At 36.2% G+C, this 19990-nt stretch overlaps 1 long non-coding RNA gene across 1 annotated transcript; it reads left to right on the top strand.

The window, feature by feature from the left end:
• The first annotated feature begins 2026 nt into the window (after positions 1-2026).
• LOC140531308 (uncharacterized) lies at positions 2027-14866 on the top strand. Its single transcript, XR_011976317.1, has 4 exons — positions 2027-2189; positions 7910-8190; positions 10411-10552; positions 14251-14866. It is a non-coding gene; the product is annotated as an uncharacterized lncRNA (long non-coding RNA).
• The last annotated feature ends 5124 nt before the right edge of the window (positions 14867-19990 follow it).

Genomic DNA, 19990 nt, shown 5'->3' with positions numbered 1-19990 from the left:
TCCAAGATCACCTCTTCACAGTACATTGAGTAATAGTCCCACACATGCCATACTAGGACATTGTCCTTGTGAAATCCTGCTAGGATGTACTAGTACGTACTGGGTCAATAATAGAATATTCTTGGAGACTTGGAATTGTTTTATTCTTTGTATCTACATTCCCAGTTCTTAGCATGGTGCCTGGAAAATAGTTGACACTTAATAAATGCTTGTTGATTGACACTGAGTAGTTTCTTTTATTGAAATCCAAGACTGGTGAGTTGCGTACTCTTTCCCACCATTGACTTATTCCCTAATATGAAACAGGTTATTGAAACTTACTACCTCAGTTTCTTTATCTGCAATGTGACATTATTGTAGCTTATCTTAGAAGGGTGTTGTGAGAAAAAACTAATAAAACTGTCTTAATAGTAACTTTCATGGTATATTAACAATTAGTGCTACATGAATGCTGAATTATGAGCTAGAATTATATCTTCATGTATGAGAAAATCAAGTTGGGCAATTTTCCAGTATTTAATCATGGGGACAATTTTTTCTCTTTCAGAATGACACAAAGATGAGAAATTTTTTCCCCTTGTGGGAATATGTAGTAAAGGTTCATAGAATTTTCAAGTTGAAAAAGACCTTGTCAAGATGATCATGTGATTCATTGGGTTGGGCCCATTTAAATGACTCTGCACAGATTGGCATTTATTTTCTTTTGTAAAGACCTGGAGAAAAAGGAAGGTATTCTCCACAATCTTCTTTGATAATCCATTACAATCTTTAGCAAGCCAAGTATAACTCTAAGAATCAATGTCGGGCTCCCAGACTTGGACAATGGAGGCTTCACTAGGGTATTGTTTGTTCAGCCAAACTTTGGAGTAATGGAAAGACATATAGTCTATCTCTCCACACTGAAAAGAGTAAAAAGCAACAGCTACTGGATTAAAGCAGAAAACCCCAATTCATTAATAATTAGCATCATATACATCTTTAACTAGGGATACTTTGATTTAATTATGAAAGACCTGATAACTTAGATGTGCAGACCAAAAGACAGACATGATTACTGGGATACTGAGATAATAAACTTTTCCCTCAGAACTCAACTAGTGGGAGTCAGTGTTACTAGTGTGAACCAACAGTTTTATTTAACAAAACCCAAGTAATCAAAGTTGATTCCCCTCCAAATTAGATGGGATCCAATTAAAGCCAGCCCAAACTTAGGAAGTTGCCTACAGTGGCAATGATAATAATATACCTGATATGGAGGAGTTCCATGGATTCATTAATAGGGAAAATACAAATTTCTTTAAAAAAAAGATTGATTTTGATATAAACTACACTTCACAAGAGCAGAAAAGTGTATCTTGCCTAAACTTTGTATCTCTCCCAGTGACTAGCAAGGTGTTCTTCACTCAAGTGCTTAATAAATATTTGTTGAATGAATAAATGAACTTGTTGGTTTTTTAAAAAATTTGGTTTAAATTATTTTTTCCCCTCAAATTGAAGAACCAGGTATCAAAGAAATCACATTTTTCCTCAGACCGTCAGGTGAGAGAATTTTCAACTGGGAATAGAATTTAAAAATCATCAAGTTCAACTTCCTTATTTTACAGATAAGGAAACTGAGACTCTGAGGTTAACTGGTTCACAACCAGGAAGGGGCAGAGGATCATAAATTTAGAGCTAGAAGGATCAAGGATCTTAGAAAACATCTTGTCCAGTTCTCTTACTTTAAGGATCAGGAACTCATGGCCAAAGAGCTTAAGAGGATTTAAAATACAGGCCTCGGGACTCCCAAGTCTAGCACTTCCCATGTCTCCCACAGTAAATAGCATGCTCTTAATCACACAGCTAGGTAAGGACGGGCCAGAATGAGGATCCAGGAAGTTTCCTGCTTCCCACTAGTCCAGTGCTTTTCTCTGTAGAGACTTTTAGCTCAGTGTCAGAAAGGACTGGAGTGAACTGGGAGAGCCAGCTGGGGCGGGTTTGCTCTCCACCCTTTCTCTTTAATCAAGATAAGTGAGGAAGCCTTTTCAGTTGCAAAGGCTGCTTCTTGCCTCTGGCCTCACTCTCTCCAGCTGATTAGGGGTACATTTGAAAGGATGCATATCTGAGATATGACAGTTAAAGTTCTTGCTCTTGGCTTCTCTCCCTCCAGCCAGTCTCTAGGAGAAAGGAAAATTCTACTTTGGAGGCAGGTAAAATAATTAGAATTTAAAACATTTATTTTCTGGAAAGGGAATTCTGAAGTCTTCTGGATGAGCTCCTAATTTTATTTCCACATTTTCATAGCGCTAATATTCCAGACATTTTGCTATTTTTCAGTTGTGTCTGACTCTTTGTGACCCCATTTGGGTTTTTGTTGGCAAAGATAGCTCATTTTATAGATGAGAAAATTGAGGCAGATAGGGTTAAGTGATTTACCCAGGATCTGAGGCCAGATCTGAGCTCAGTTCTTTCTGACTCCATGCCCACCGCTCTATCCATTGTGCTACCTAGCTGCCCACTTGCGTCCAGGATCAAAAGTTCAAAAGAAAAGTCTGCATACTATATCATGATAGAATAAAAATGGTTTGTTTTAGAAATCTTGCTACTTCTTTTTCAATTTTCTTCTGTTTGTGACCTTCTAATTTTCATCCATAAATGTTCTCAAGATTATTTGGCTTAATTATGTCTCTTGCCAATTTTTTTTTAAATTTGTTTTTCTCCCTGTAGCTTCTCACTCTTTTAGGAGGCCATGCTGTTCCAAATCTTCCACCATCCTTCTCTGTACAATTTTACAAACAGGTTTATATCTTAAATTGATATTATCTATGCCACAACTCTCTGTTTAGCAAGGAAATCAAGTGTTCGCTAGCTGATGTAATTTTGGTATCTTTTTTTGTGTCAAATGATTTTTAAAATTTAATTTCCTCAGGAGATAGTGATCATCTGGGTGGATATCTGCCTTTTCATCCATTTCTCATTTTCTGATGTTAATAGCTTGTTCCATCAGGTCAGGTTGTGGTTGTTTTAATGTATTCCATGATGTGTTATTTTTAATCACTCGTCAAGATATTTAGTATTGATTTTGATCATTGCTTTAACCAGAACACGTTCTATTTGTACACAGATGATTGATTTGGAAAGGACTCTGACTTTGGAGCTATTTTCTTTCTGTTAAAATCTATCAGTTTCTTTTTTGAGATTTTTGTTGTTGTTGTTATTTGTCATGTCTAGCTTGACCTGATTGTCTTCTTGAAGAAAGTATTCATGATACATACAGTCTTGAGGTTTCTGTATAGGCTACAAACCTCTGATTTGCGTATTTCTTACATCTGCATCATGTTTTCTAACACTATTCTAGAATCTCCCCTATGTTCACCTATGTGTTCTAAGCTGTGTGTTTGGTGTTCCTCTTTAAAGCTGAACTCTGTACCTTTAAAGAAAGATGGTAAGCATGGAGGAGCAGCTGTGCATAGGAACCTTTGTCTGCTACTTAGGGCTGCAGACAATGAGGATGTTTGCTAAGCTTATAAAAAATGTGTGCAAACAGCAGGAAATGAAGTGAAAATTGTGGAAATTCTATTCTTTAATAAAACAGAAAATGAAATGGATCTGGAGAGGATGTATAAGTTTCAACAATAGAAGCAGAATTTCATTGTAAAATTATTTTTACAATTAAACCAACATTTGTGCAACATCTCTAGTTTCTTGGTACATATGATTATTTGTGAGCTTAGCATAGCTCTATAGATGAAGTGGTCATCATAGCTCTAGCTTAAAGTAGATGTATGATTTTACTTTATGATAATGTGACCTTTGTAAAAAATTTAGATTTGAAATGACACCATAGGATCAAGAGAAATCTAGGTGAGAACTGAAAGTACAATTCACTATGCTGAAATAGTTGTATTTTAAAATTTCAGTATCTATGATATAAATTTCATACTTCATGATTTTGGGGTTACACAATCTCATTTATTACATGGTCTCAACCACAATGTGCTCTATTCCTATATTTATGCTTGGTGAGCGAAAGTAACATTTTAATTTTTTTGTCTTAGCCCAGATGTGTTACCTCGTCTATATACAGTTTGGAAATTTCCTCTACCAACTTATCTGTATGTATAGTCTTAGAGAGGTGCTCAGGGCACCAAGAGGTTAAATGACTTGTCAGTGGTCACACGCCTACCACTTAGGATCAAAAAATTATAGGATGATAGAGCTAGGAGGAAACTGAGTCCTAGGGAGGTTATATGACTTACACAAAGTCATCTCTCTCTCCCTTTTGTCTCTCTCTTCTGCCCCTCCCCCCCCAACATCTTTCAGGAAAATGAATTCTAGCAAGTAGGGAGATGAAAGTGACTATTTTCAGTTCTTGTGATCTGAGTTTAGAAGGAGTCAGATTGGTAAATTTGCCTTTTTGTAATAATTGCCTTTAGGATCATAGAATGTTAGAGCTGAAAAAATATCTTAGGGATTATCTTGTTTACTATTCTAATTTTACAGATATGAAATATGAGACTGGGAGTGGTTGCTATTTGTCTGGTAACCCAACTAGGAAGTTGGGACACAAATCCAGGACTCATTGCTCTTATCATTTCACTAATAGCCATTCTTTGAATGAAATGGTTTTTATTAATTAGATTAAGATCATAGATTTAGAACTGGAAAGAACCTTATGGATCATCAAATATAATCCCACTATTTTGCAGATGAGAAAACTGCGACTCAAAGAAGGGAAGCTATTTGCTAATGGATATACTGATATTAATGGCTAGGCCAGGATTTGAGACCAGGTCCTGGGATTCCATATCCAGAACACTTTAATTTATGAATTGTTTAAAGAAAATTATTTTGGTTGGATTTCTTGTTTAATCAAAAAGATACAATAATGGTAACTTTCTGAGGAAAAGCACCTGGTAGGATTTGGAGATTTTGGCAGTCCGCTGCTCTGGAGGGATCATGATTGCCGCCAAGAAATATCCTAATTGCAGCATAATATCCCAGAACCCAACCCATGTTTCCTGGCTTATAGGTTTCATTACAAGATATTTTGATATGGAATCTAAAACTTACAAAGAGCAGAAACCTCAGGAAATACATGTAAGATGTGTCACGTCTTACATGAGGCTCTCATTTGTCTCAAGGCAATTATTTTGGAAGTATGGCATTGCTGACGGATAACAGAAGATTTTGATCCTATAAATAAGACTGAAAAATACCTTTTAGATTAGATAATCAATCCATAAGTTCCCTTTGAGAAAAAGATTTTATAATTATACGATTTATAAGAAAGTTTTCATCATATATTAATAAAGTATGAAATAAAGAATCATACAAAATATTACTCAGCCCTATTCTACAATTCCTTGTTGGAGGCAGAGGAAAAGGAGTAATAGGGTCCTAAGAATCACAGTTTATAAAATCACCATAAACATTAACTTAGTTGTTGACTCTTTCTATGGGAGTAGCATGGTACAATGGAATGTGTCATAGTACCATGGAAAGAGCATTGACTGTAGAGTCAAAGAATATGAGTTCAAATCCTTTCTTTGATGCTTGCAACATATTTTAATTAGCTTAAGTTAACCTTCCTGGAGCTCAGTTTTTTCGCTTCATATGCAAAATGAGATATTTGGTTTAGATGGCTTCTAGAGTTTCTTCTAGCTCTGGCTTTATTATCATATGGGTAATCCCTGACCAGCAAGTAGATAATAGTATTGGATGAACTGAGGCACATCAGTCTTGATATTTTTATTTGTAAATAAGACAAATGGAAATTGTAGCTGAATGGGAAGATGACTCCCATATGACTCTTTGCAAATGAAAGAGTTGGTGAAACTGATTTGATTGTGCATCCTGTGGCAACAAGAAACATCATTCTCTGGTATATTTGGTCATTTTTTATTGAACTACTCATGATAAACATTTGCATAAAAGTCACCATGAAAGTGATTGTATGCTATGTGACAACATCTGTTGTAAAGGAGGAGAAGAGAAAAAAATTCTATGAAAAACACTGATGGAAAAAAAGACCCTCTAAATTAAATCAACATATACTCAAGAACCTCTCTACAAAAGGGAGTTTTGGGGAAGAGAGAAAAAAACATGTTTAAAATATGGTTTGGGAGTGAGAAATTAGTGAGGCTAAAAACTTGTCCACTCTATAGGAGTCTCACATCTATGTATTATGAACAATTTCTTGAAGAAGAAAATGAAGAGGACTTGGATTCAGCAAGTATCAAATGATAGCACAAAAAATGAAATTGATTATATTTTTAGATTCAGGGAACAGCCAGTCACTGATGGGTAACCCATTTCCAAATTAGTATCCATTTATAAAGAGACCACCAAGAGAAAATAAAAATGAGAAGATATTGAGACAACTCCAACCTGATCTATTGAAACAAGCCATTAATGCTATAAAAAAAAGAAAGAAAAGCTAACAACCCACATGATCACTATTTCCTAAAAAAGCTTAGTTGATATAAATCAATTGCCACAACAAGGAGACCAAAACTGCTTAGAAATTGCCTTTGACAGCAAACACTTGATCTTCTTGCCAAGCAGATAACTAATAACAGTCAAATGAAATTCTGATTTAGAAGATGAACTAATTTGTAAAATTTTATAGAAAGGGTGGTAGAAATTATGAACGTGATCATCTCAAAATTTATCAAGAAGTCATGAAGGGAAAAAGAAATTTAAAGAAAACTTAGTGAGAGACCCAACTAAGTCAAAGTCGTTGCTACCCAGAAGGCACTTAACAAATTTTTATTGACTGACCAACAGACTAAAGATGGAACTGGAAGAAAGGCAAGTAATAAACAAAAAATAGAAAGGATATGTCAAGATTTCTTTAACAAACTGTTTTCTCCATCAATAAAATTGAAACTTCACAAATGGACTTCAACAATGAAATAGAAGTCACATCACAGAAAACAAAAATGGAAAGGACAGCTAGATTAGACCAAAAGTGTGCAGAGGAGATTCCTGCTAGAGGCAACATAGTTCAAGGGGCTTGAATAAATTTTCAAGATTTTTGAAACTCTTATTATCAGAAAAAGGTAACTAAGGAAAAACCAACAACTATTAACCCACAACCCTTATTCCCTGTCTTTGCAAAATCTTTATGACAATAAAGTACATAAGAATTGAAGGCATTCTTGAAGGTTTGAGAAGGGAATAGGAAACTATTCACATAAAATATTTTACAGCAGACATAAGTCCTTTGTTACGTTTCACTGAAAGGTATAGGGCAGGGGTGGGGAACTTGTGGCCTCAAGGCCACATGTGGCCTTCTAGGTCCTTGGGTGTGGCCTTTTGACTGAGTCCAAGTTTTACAGAACAAATCCATTTTATTAAGGATGATTTCTTAATATCAGTGAACATTTCTTAATATCAATAAACCAGTGAATATCAATTAGCTTTTATTAAGGGACAATTTCTCAATGAAAAATGAACAATTTCTTAATATCAATAAGTCAATGAATATTAATTAGTTTTTATAAAGGGATATTTACTTAGAAGGATAACAAGACCTAAAGTAAAAATTCAAACTTAGAGGTGCATTCTCCACTCTGTATATCTGTTTGACCCCAGGTAGAGGTCACTCAAACTCAAAGTGGTTGCTAAAAAATTGCCTCCCTCTCCAAGCCAAAAGGGGTCTATTCCCTGGCCCTAGGAATTTTTTCTTGAAGTCCCCACCAAGTTCACTTCTGGGCATGGCACGGATGACAGACAGTCTCTCTCTTGATCAGCTGGGCTTATTCCTTGATGGGCTGGGTCAAATAGGTTACTCCTCAGGGTTGACTCCTCTTAGGATTTGGTTACTATAGCTACTGTATTCTGCTACTATCTCCAGTTGCTTGATCTCTAATAGATGTTTTGATTTTTTGAAGCTTACAACATTATAACTTTGTCTGTTCTCCAGATACTCATTCATATAAAATCAGGAAAGAGTAAGAGATAAGAGAAACAAAGACCCCTCATTTATAGATACATGATGTCCAAGTGAGATGTCACCAGAGAGAAAGCAAATCTACTCAAAACTTCTTTATGCATGCTTACCCAATGGTCAGATAAAGACTGTACATTACCACACAGTGATCTGACAAGAAACAATCAGAAGACAACTGCTCATTCTTCAAAATGGGAGGGAGGACCATGCCATTATGCATGTCCAAAAGCAGAACTCACCAAGCCTCAAAATGGGTGAGTACAAGACAGGGTATATTGAACATTCCTCTAAAGGACTGGGTCTTCACTCAAAACACTTTTGATTCAATTGAGTAAGATATTGACTTAAAGGATTTCTTTCAAAAGGCATCTTCCAGGCATATGTCAAAATAATTCAAGATTCCTTGAAAGATACATCAACATAGATAGCTAGAGTAGTTAATATCAAATGAAGCATGAAGCAATATGAATTCATTCACTAAATGTGGTTGCCACCCTCACAGAGGATAGCTACAGCAGATTCTAAAGGCAAGAGAAATTCCTTATAAATGAAGAGGCAATTCCATACATTTCTGTTTAATAGGGAAAAAGGAACAAATATTTATAAAACATCAACTATATGCCAGGTACTGTTTCAAGTGCTTTACAAATAATAGATGTCATTATAGGCGACATTATGCTGATTGCATCCATCTCTAGAAAATTTCAGAGAATCCTGTGTGAGATCAGTAATAAGTCAAAAAAGTTCATTCTATAACTATATAGGAAAAACAAAGTGGATCAACAATGCCTATTGTTCAGACCATGAAAGGTTGTTGCAGTCATGGACAACCTATGCAATTAGTCCATCAGTACATGTTCCTTGGACAGATACAGTGATCTAGGCTCAGAATTCATCAGGAGGCGTGTATGGGTCTTTGAAAAATGGGGCAATGATTTTAAATGACCCCAAGCTTCTCTGTGAAACAGAGGTTCATCTTTTAAGATCCATATTCTTCCAGGGATTCTAGATGGAAATTAGTTGTATTATAGTCTTCAAGGAATTAAATTTTAAGATTGCTTGATAGATAGCAGAGAGACATGTGGTAGGTGTGAGTAGGCAGTAGCTTATTACCAGAGAGGAGTTGCATAGGAGAGGTATTATAAAAGATGATGTCAAGAGAGATATGTGATCAGAAAAGGAGGTGGGTTAGACATGTAGTAAGGCCAAGGAGTAACTGATAGATACAACAGAGAAACCTATATATTTCATTAATATTCATGTAATATAAAGAGATTTAGAGGAAGATCCTTTAAACATTAGGAGTTCACCAGATCAAGCATTTATGGGGGGATCTTCTGAGAGTTGCACAGGATGAGAAGGCATGGATGGTTTGCAAGCTGTACCGATGAAGGGAATGCTCCTATTGGTAAGATTGCAGATCCTTTGAAATATTGTGTAAGGAAAAACGAAATGTCAACATGTAAAATTTAATGTTCTGTCTTAACTCAGAATAATTTTAATTCATATATCAAAATACCTTTAAGAGAAAGGAACCAAGTCTCTCATTAATGGATTCGTAATCTCATTGTTTTTAACATTACCTACATTTATATATGCTTACATATTATATTCTATGTAGCTTTTATTTAAGGTTGTGAAAATGTTTTCCTTACAACAATCCAAAGAAGTATATAGTTTAAGCAGTTAGGTAGCTCAGTAGAAAGAAGACTGAGCTGGGAATTAGGAAGCCCTGAGTTCAAGTCCAGTCTCAGACACTTACTGGTTGTCTGACTCTGGGCAAGTCACTTAACAACTCTGCAGGTGTGTCTTTAGCTGACAAATGGAGATTATAATGGCACTTACCTCCTGGGATTGTTGCGAGGTTTAAAATGAGATGATAATTGTAAAGTGTTTTGAAAACCTTGAAGTGCTACACAAATGCTAGCTATTGTTATTATAATATTTCCTTTTTATCAGTCAAGGACTTCAGGTTTAATCCCATGAATTGCCCTGACCATAGTTAGAAAATTAGTAAGTGACCAGGCTGAGACTTGAACCCAAAGTAGGCTGACTTGAAGTCTAGTAATTTTTCCATATGTTATACTGATTTTTTTCTGGGAGGACATATTGGTAACACACACACACACACACACACACACAGTCACACAATATGTGAACAAAATTAGGGTAGAATTGGAGCATTTATACAGATAATTTGGGCACAAAACACTTCAGCTCAGACTATCCAGATAATTGAGGCAAAATTGTTACCCTGCAACGATTAATTATTCATATAATTACTCTCCCCCCCCCCCCCACTTTCTGTTTCAATCTGCTTGTGTAAGCATTCTCAGAGAATTAAGCTACAATGATATGGGCAATTAGTTATTAACAGAAAAAATTCATTTTGGAAGTAGGAACAGCCCTTTACTTGAATAATTTATAATAGCTAGTCTGGAGAGCCGTCTGATGTTCTGTGATTCAATTTACAGAAGTGACCCAGGGTTCTCAAGGACCCTGACAGTGGATTGTAAACTCTAGCAGATTCTGCCAAACTGGAAAGGTCCGGGTACCAGTTTGTATGTCTATCACAAGAGGAGCAGCCTAGCTAAGGCTGGAGAAGCTCAATACCAGGTGGGTCATGGAGTAACAACTTTCTTGGCTGTCTTGATGCTCAGCATGGTATGGCCAGCCTTAGACCCAGGAAGACCTAGGAAGCCACCTCTGACATAGGCTACTTTGTGTGCTCTAAGGCAACTTTCTGAGTCCTTAAATTGTAGGGAAAATACTGGCCTGCATTAATAGAGGGAGTTTCCTGATCTAGGAATTCCCTCTTCTGGTAAAAATCACAGGTCCCATTCTTATCACTATCCCTAATAATGCACAAAGACTAAGTCACAATGGATAGGCAATTCGTCTTGTTGGAGGGAGTATGCAAACCAAAATCAATCAATCAACCAATCAATCATGAATTCTTGAAATATTGAACTAAGTAACTAGAGGAAGTAGAAGGTCAAGTTCATTGGCCCAGGGCAAAGCAACACATTGGATTTAATTGTGAGACATCTTGACCTCCTAGAGTAAACAAGTTTAGCCAAACTAACTGATTCCTGTACTTGAGTAAATGTTCGTGAACTTATTGAATTTTGAAAAAGGGACCATGGCAGATTTTGACATGAAGTATGACTTGTAACAAAACCAGAAAGCAGTTTCTACCCTGAGTCACCGGGTCATGACCCAGTGACCCAATGGCCACCCAACATGGCCCAGGATGATCTGCTGTGGATAGAGAAGTCATAGGCAGGAAAGGCAGCTAATGATATGCCTTTCATGTTATTGCTAGACATGTAGTGGCTCCTTAACTTCTGTGTGTCACAACGCACATTTAATAAAGCACAAAGGGTGATTTTTGGTGTAGTTTCATTTTTGGCATATAGTTTTCAATAAACAGATAGGGCAAGAATTGCAAACATCTATATCCTCATAAATTTAAAACATATTTTACTTATTACCATTAAGAGTGTATGATTCAATTTAACAAAACATTTTAAGATTGTCATTGGAGCTAAAAAGGCTTACAGAGGTTGCCTAGTTTAATCCAGTTGGTTTTACAGATCAGGAAACTGAAAGTTACACAGGAGGAAACTAACAGAAAAGGAGCAAAGTCTTCTGACTCCAAATCCAGCATTCTTTTCACTGAATAATTCAAAGAGCCCTTTCTGTCCTTTTGGTTTAAGACAGAGGTGTCAAACACTTGGCCCACTTCATGAGTGTGGCCCGAACCAGATTAAAATGTAATTGAGAAATATTTAATAAAAAAACAAAACTGCAATAGAACATAGATAATGTTAATATATGGTTTTCTAAGTCATTATTTAGCCAGCAGGGATCCCTATGTAAGATTTAGTAGCACCCCTCTCAGTTTCTACTTGAGTTTGACACATCGGTTTTTAAGAGGCTAAATTTTGAAACCAAACCAGTATATTCCACACAACAATTACAAACTGAATATTAACATAAAACTTTAAACTAAATGAGAATTGCTAATATAAAGGAAAGCATTAAAAGTAAATTTATTCTGAATTCAAAACTACTAGAATTTTCCTCAAAGTGAATATAAATACAATCATTCCATTTAACAAATGGTAGAGAAAAGCTGTTTTTACACAGGGGCCAAATGCTTTTTGGTACAAGAAGGATATTTACTTAATTTGCATTCAAGTTTAAAATAAGTTCAAGTGCTAATTTGTTTCCAGAAGTCATCCTAAGTATAACGATTAAAAACCTGAGTCAACTTTCTCTTTGATAATACTGATTTGTTTTGTTGTAGTTTTTCTACAATGAATATTCCCTAAATATTGTACTTGATAATGATGATCAAAAGAGTAGATTTGTCTTTTTCCTTCTCTCTATGCTCAGACCAGCCATTTTTTTTTTTTTATGGGAAACTGAATTGAAAATGAGAAAAATGAGAGTCAGATTTGGGAATGTGATATTTGTAATTTCTATTCCTGTTCTGTCACAGTCTGATTATATCACCATCACAATTCTCTTATATTTATTTCCATATTTATGTCATCTCCAAAATGTGGATAATCTATTTCATTCATTTGAAGAGATGAAAAACAATAGTTTCTTTAAAAATGACTGTCTTATAGTTGAGGAGGTTATGTGATTGTTACTTGACCTAACTGACCAGTTGGCAATGGTTGTGAAGTGGGGATGACATCACATGTGCTTCATCCATGCAGACAGAGCAGAAGCAATCATGAATGTCAAAAATTCTTAGACAAAGCAGTGTTTCATTCGAAGGTACTTCATGAATGCATTGATGTTCTATCTTAGGCTACTCCTACATAATGCAAAGAAAAAGTAGAGAGTTTAAAATTTTCCCCAATTAATGAGATCAGTGTAGATAGCTGGTCCATATAACTAGTACTCATTAGCTGAATCCTCTGCCTTGACTAGAAATATTGATTAAATTCATTAGCAGTGGCCAATAATTCTCTTTTATAGGAAAAATATTAATAACATTTATCATTTTTAAAAATTATAGAGTTCTTCTAATCTGAGTACCATAATAATCCTGTGAGATAGTTACTACATGTATTGTTACTTCCATTTTACAAATGAGGAAACTGACATACAGGGTGATTTTTTTTTTAAGTATCTTGCCAGTGGACATGACTCAAGCTAGTGTCCAAGTTGGGATTCAAATCTGCATCTTTCTGAATCCCAGTTCAGCACTCCAACTAAATTTGATACAGTTTCAGAGGTCTAACCTTAGATCTTTTTGAAGTGACACATTTCCTTTGGATAATTAGAAACCTCCTTTTATTGTCTGGAAAATCTATTGGAAGCCAGATTTTTTCGCCCAACCAGTTTGGAATACAAATTCAGGGTTTGAAATGAAAGTCTGACATAATGACTAAATAATACAGACTATTTTCAAAATTAATCTAAAATGTACTAAGTATATCTTTGTGGTCTCCAATTCCTCATCTGTAGAATAGTTTGTTGTTATTTAGCTGTTCAATAGGGTCCAACTCTTCATGACCCTGTGAACCATAGCATGCTAATACCATCCATAGAGTTTTTCTTGACAAAGATACTGGACTGGTTTGTCATTTCCTTCAACAATGGATTAATATAAACTGAGAGTAAGTGACTTGTCGAAGGTCACACAGCTAGTGTTTGAAGCAGGATTTGAACTCATGTCTTTCTGACTCCAGGCCCATTGCTCTATCCTGGTAAGACTGGACTGAAAGATCTCTAAAATCTCTTTCAGCTAGGAAATTTAAATGACTAGTATTAGGGGCAGTTAGGTGAAGTAATGTATTGGATGCTAGACTTGGTAAGGAAGGCCAGAACAAAAATCCTCTCTCAGACACTAGCTAGATGGGTGGCCCTGGGCAAGTCATTCAACTTTTTCAGGCTCAGATTCTTCATCTGTAAGATGTGGATGATAACAGCACCTACCTCACAGGGGGTTATAAAGATCAAATGGGAGAAATGTCAAGTCACCATACAGCACTGTCTTCATTCTCGCTATTTATTAGTACATTTGCTTATTTTATAGTTAGGATCAATGACTAAGAGGAACACACAGTTTATAAAAGTACAGTAAAAATCTATGCCACTTTTATGGATATTAACCAAAGGGTGAAGGGCCTGGCTGCTGCTTAATTCAATTCAAAATATCCAAAATTATGGGAGACAAATGTATATGCCCATTCTGTTATTGATTGTCTAGAAACAGAAGTAAAATACTCCATTGCCTTTATGGAATTCTTCTTTTCCTTCTCCTCCTTCTTTTTCTCCTTCTCCTCCAGCTAAAGATAAATGTCTTTGGATTAGAAATCATAGAAGAGAGAGATCACCGATGAAGCTGACAAGAATAAGAAGAAATGGAAGAGAGATACCGATACTCCTCATGAATTAAAGTGAGCTAGTAAGATGAGTCAAGTCTCAGTACTTTAAAAAAATTTTTTTTATTATGTATTAGACAATCATCAACAAATATGAGTGTTTCCAAATACATAGGATGGAAAAAGACAATTGCATAGGAAACCATGAATCTATTCATATAATTTTTTTTGGTATATATTAATTTTAATGTGGTATACTGCCCTGTGTTCCCTTCTGAATTTCTTTCAGCTTTTGTTCGTATATTTTAAAAAGGTTTCATTGATAGACTATTCCCCAGTTCTCTCTCTAAAACCCTTTCGTAGAACCAAAAGTGTAGTAAGTATAACATGTTTGTTTTATTTGATCATATCTGAAAGTGTATGTTTCATTCTACATTAAGAGGTGAAAAACATTAGCTTCCAGGGGTATTGATTAGTCATTGCATTGGTCAGGGTTGGTAAGGCTTTCAAAGTTGTTTTCCATCACGGTGCTGTGGTCATTATTTATAAATAATTATAGTTCTACCCATTTTATTCTGCACTCATTCACAGCTGTCTCTGAAACAATTTTTTTAAATCTTTTCTGACAGAGCAATAATATTGCATTACATTCTTATCCCCTGAATGAGCTCTTGAATGCGATTGTTCATCCATTGTTAGCAATCTTTGGACGAACTTGGAGAATGGGAAGTGTTTCAGAACTGGAGAAAGACAAATTGCCCCCAAAATGGAAGAGTGGGTTCTGCAAGCAATGACCAGTGAGTTTGCCTTAGATTTCTGCCAGAATACTAGGATGTAGCACTAAGATGGTCAGTGAACTAGAAAAGAAAGCAGGTAGCTTGGCTTCATCAAGAAAAAGTCCTGCCAGACCCACTTTATTTCTTATTTAGATGTAACCTTATTTGACAGGGGTAACTTGATAACTAAATGCTAACTAACTTCAATTGTTTTTAGCTTGCTAAGTAGTACAAATTCAATAAGTGTCCTCTCCATTTTGATCCCTTGGCTGTGATCCTGCTGGAGTTACCAAGATGCTGCTTGTCCCCGGAATGAAAAATTAGAAACAGAAAGCTGAAACTGAATCTGGGTTTGGTGTAAGGAAAACCTTCAGTTCAATTCAATTCAATAAAGCACCATGCTGAACACTAAGAATATAAAGACAAAAATTTGAGACATCCCTTGCCTTCAAGAAGCTTACTTTCTAGGGGAAGAGGGTGGACAACTGGTTCTCAAATAATTTCAAAATACATACAAAGGAGACACTTGGGGGTGAGGAGGGGGAGAACATTAATAAGTGAGGGAGTCAGGAATGGTATCTTGGAGGAGGCAGCACTTGTCTTCTATACCGAAGGGGAGGTGGTTGGTTCTCCTGCACTGGGGATCTTCCAGCAAAGGCTGGATCATTTCCTCTCCAATATGGAATAGAGTGGGTCCTTGTTTATGCATTCCATGGTTCAACCCAACTGACTTAATTGTAGTGGATACATTATTCCATCTTCCTCCTCTATGCTTTTGCACTAGCTGTCTCCCATGCCTGGAATGTTTGCCTTCTTTACTTCCATCTCTGAGGATCCCTAGCTTCTTTAAGACTTACTTTATGTACCACCTTCTATGTAAGGCTTGTCCTGGACTCCCAAATGGTTAGTGTCCTTCCTCTTCTCTGCCCAAACTAGTTTTTATTTACTTTGCATATATTTTGTATTCACTTATCTATGTACCAAGAGTCAGCTTGGTGGTGGACAGGAAATTGCCTCTGGAATCAGCGAGACCTGGGTTCAAGTCTCACCTCTTAGAATTACTGGTTACATAACCAGTGGCAAATAAGTTCTCTCTCAGAGCTCTAGGAAGAACTCTAAGACTATAAGTTAAAGAGAAGGTGCCAACCTGCAATGGTTGTTAAGGATTTAATATCAATTAATCTAATACTACACTTAATTGATTCAATTAATAGCAATTAATTCAATTGCATTAGTGTCCCTATCAGGGAGTTCCTATACCAATAATCACAAGTCTATTTCCTATCCTTATACATATTGTCTCCTGGGTTGGAATATAAGCTTCTTATGGGCAGGAACAATTTCATGTTTGTCTTTGAATCTCCAGTCCTCTGGAACACAGTAGGTGGTTAATAAATGAGTGTTAGATTGAATTAGATTATTCAGATATAGGTTGCATTAGTACTTCTGAGGTCCCTTTCAACTCTGAGTCTGGGAAGTAACCTAATTATTACAATTATTTCTATAATGAAGATACAAAAACCTCTGTCATTGAAAACCTAGAATAAAAGGCCAGCTATGGTGATGTTTCTGGATTGCTTTTTTTTCCCTCTGTGATGTTATAGACAAGTGTACCTCTCTTGTTTATAAGACAATCTTAGTAATATTAATAGCTGACAGATATTGCCCTTTAAGGTTTGCAAAGTGTTTTTATACACATTATTTCATTTGATCATTATAACAACCCTGAAAGTAGATACTATGGTTGGTCAATGAACATTTATTAAGTACCTACTATGTACTGTACCTAGGGGCAGAGAGGTGGTTCAGTGAATAGAGCAATGGACTTGAAATCAAATACTCATCTTCAGGAGTTAAAATCCAGCTTCAGACACTAGCTGTGTGACCTTGGGCAAGTCACTTAACTCTGTTTGCCTCAGTTTCCTCATCTGTAAAATGAGCTGGAGAAGGAAATTACAAACCATTCCAGTATCTTTGCCAAGAAAACCCCAAATGGAGTCATGAAGTGTTGGACACGACTGAAAACAACTGAACAACTGTACTGAGTACCGGAGATCCTGAGAAAAGCAAAAGACAGTCCCTGCTTTCTAGAAGTTCCCATCCAACGGGGGAAGCAAAAGGTAAAAAACTATGTACAGGATCAGGAAAGGCTTCTTTGATTGTGACTTGAAGAAAGCTGGAGAATTCAGGAGGCAGAGATGAGGAGAGAGAGGATTCCAGGTAGGGAGGGCAGACAACAAAAATGCCTTGAGTGGGAAGATGAGTGTTTTGTTCAGGGAAGGAGACCAGTGTCACTAAACAAGAAGATGTGGAGGGAGGTAGTGTCAAGTATAAGAAGTCTGGAAAGGTGGGGGAGGGGTCAGCTATGATAAGCTTTGGATGCCAAACAAACTTTTATATTTGATCCCAGAAATTATAAAGAGTGCTTCACTGGAATTACTTACCTAGGGGGATGTGTGACATGGTCAGACCATCACTTTCAGGTCACTGGGCAGCTGACTAAAGCTAGACTAAAATAGGGACTTGTGGCAGGGAGATCCAATGGTGGACTCTTGCCAAAGTCCAGGTGTGAGGTTAACTGTCCCCATTTGTAGATGAGGAAACCAAATCTCACAGAGGTAAAGTAACTTGATTAGCACATATCTACTAAATATCAGAGGCAGGGTTAGTACTCAGGACTCTTTCCACTGCTACTGCTCATTGACAACAAGAGTTGGTACTTATCCAGCACTTTATGGTTTACAAAGTGTTTTGCATGCATTATCTCATTTAATCTTCCCACTTACTCATCGAAAAGTGGATAGAGCAAGTGTTATTAGCCCCATTATGCAGATGTGAAGTGGGGCTTTAAGATGTGGTCACACATAGCTAGGGTCATCACTTTTATATAATTAATACATGATTATACACATTTGTGGGAACATTTGGTATGATAATGGTATTCTGGATTGGCAGTCATATCAAAGTAACTTTTCTTAATATCACAAGTAGGAACTATGTCTAATCCCCTATAATAAGATGGAGACTGATCTATGATGTCATGACTATAGGACCATGTAGGTCAGCATCTCCACAACTTATAGTCTTAGAGCACTGAAGGTAGCCTAGAGTCACACGGCTGCTGTGTGTCAGAACTGAGACCTGAACCCAGGTCCCCCTGTTTTCAAGGCCAACTCTCAATCCACTATGGGACCTTGACTCAGTATTAGGAGTGGTAATAGAATACTTGTTTGCTTCACAGCTGCATATGGAATGTACACATATGTATGTTTATATGTACATAAATATATTGCATATATAGGTATCAAAACTGTATACACAACATATAAAATAAAAAATGTGTATATACATGTGTATTCATGCTTGCATAAATACATTTGTATAGACAATATGTTTCTATATGTACATAAAATATGTGTATATACATGTGTATGTGTGCAACATATAAAATATATGTGTATATACATGTGTATACGTGCTTGCATGAATACATTTGTATAGACAATATGTTTCTATATATACATAAATATATGTAAATACATGTGTATGTGTGTACGAAAATATATATGTATATTATGCGTTCATGCATAAAATATGTATTTATACATGTATGAATATATTCATGCATAAAACATATGCATATGCATGTATACACACCTATAAATGTCTATACACACATATATATGTATATATGAATATGAATGTATACCCAGCAAGGCAACTATCTGGCCCAATGGATAGAGCACTGAGGCTGGAGTCAGGAAGATCTGAATTAAAATCTGACTTTAGACACTTACTAATTGTCCTGGGTAAGTAACTTAACCTTTATCTGCTTCAGTTTCCTTAACTGTAAAATGAGGGTAATAATAACTTCTACCTCAAAGGGTTGTTGTGAGGATCAAGTAAAAAATAGTGGTAAATTACTTAGCACAGTGACTGGCATATGGTAGGTGCTATTTAAATGCTTATTCCCTTGCCTTCCCCCATGTGTAATGTTTTTTGGGTTTTTTTTGGCCTGGATCCATAATCTCATAGGATCACATACTTAGAGTTGTAAGAGACCATAGAGGTCATAGATTTCTGCCCTCTTATTTTACAGATGAGGATTTGGAGATGCATGGTGGTTAAGTGATTTGTCCAGAGCTGCACAGCTCTGCACAGCTAAAAAGAGTTTGAGTTGGGAAGGTAACAAGACTTGACCTCTAAATTCCTGGCTCTTCCTGGCCCTAAGTTCAGCCCTTTATCCTGAATTCAATGTTCTGTTTACTATACCCTATTGCCTTTCTGATTTAGAAATTCGCTGTACTGATAGCAGACTGGCAACTCCACTGCATTAATGGGCTTAAAGATTTATCTGGAGTACACTGAGAGGTTAAAGACTTGTCCATGGTCACATAGTTAGAATGTATCAGAAGCTGGATTTGAATCTTTGTCTTCCTGATTCCAAGGCCAGTTTCTCCACCTACATTATGAAAATGTCAAATATACCCAGAGTGGACACCAACACTCCCTAGTGCAGATTAAACCAAATTAAAATGTGTTTGGAATATGTGTATTTAACTAAGTAAAAATGCAGTTGAACATAGATAATGTTAGTATGTAGTTTTCTAAGTCAATATGCCACCTGCGAGGATCCTTATGTGGAGGTTAGTGAACCTCTTTTTCTTTGAGTTTGACACTGCTGATTTATAACATCATGCTTTCTGTCATATAAAGACTGTCCATACTATGTAGGAACCTCACATAGGTTATTCATATGAAACCTCACTATCAGACCAAAATGGGCTATAATCCAAGAGGTCACACCTTGTGAGTGTGCTCAGAAATCCCAGTCATGACATGAGTTCCCTGAACATCATTCCTCAAACTCACTAGTCACTTTTTTGATCTTCTTGACCTTGAAGCAAAGACAGACTGGCTATGCTTTT

Source organism: Notamacropus eugenii, chromosome 3 (genome assembly GCF_028372415.1).
Source record: "Notamacropus eugenii isolate mMacEug1 chromosome 3, mMacEug1.pri_v2, whole genome shotgun sequence".
Taxonomy (NCBI): domain Eukaryota; kingdom Metazoa; phylum Chordata; class Mammalia; order Diprotodontia; family Macropodidae; genus Notamacropus; species Notamacropus eugenii.
Note: the sequence above shows the minus strand (reverse complement) of the source record. Positions and strands in the feature narration are given on the sequence as shown.